A 220-nucleotide genomic window follows, 5' to 3' on the forward strand; every position below is an offset into this window, starting at 1 on the left:
CGGATGGGGCCGACTAAGCCCTCCATGGCTCAGATTTCAGCCGATTCAAAGGAATTGGCTAAAATTGGAGCCATGTATGGCCAGATTATGTTACCTTCCACCCCGGCTTCTGGAGATGTCACCGGGAAACCTGAGGATCAGGAGAAGTCCATCCTCAACAGTCCTGGGGAGTGAGTTATGGCATCCCCAGGAGAAGGCCCAGTGACATCACCCTCACCTA

General features: G+C 53.6%; 1 protein-coding gene across 1 annotated transcript in view; it reads right to left on the minus strand.

The window, feature by feature from the left end:
- DENND5A (DENN domain containing 5A) overlaps positions 1–220 on the minus strand; it is a 47,084-nt gene that overhangs the window by 22,582 nt on the left and 24,282 nt on the right.

The sequence above is a fragment of the Nanorana parkeri genome, unplaced genomic scaffold (assembly GCF_000935625.1).
Source record: "Nanorana parkeri isolate BGI_ZX_2015 unplaced genomic scaffold, ASM93562v1 scaffold1687, whole genome shotgun sequence".
Classification (NCBI taxonomy): Eukaryota; Metazoa; Chordata; class Amphibia; order Anura; family Dicroglossidae; genus Nanorana; species Nanorana parkeri.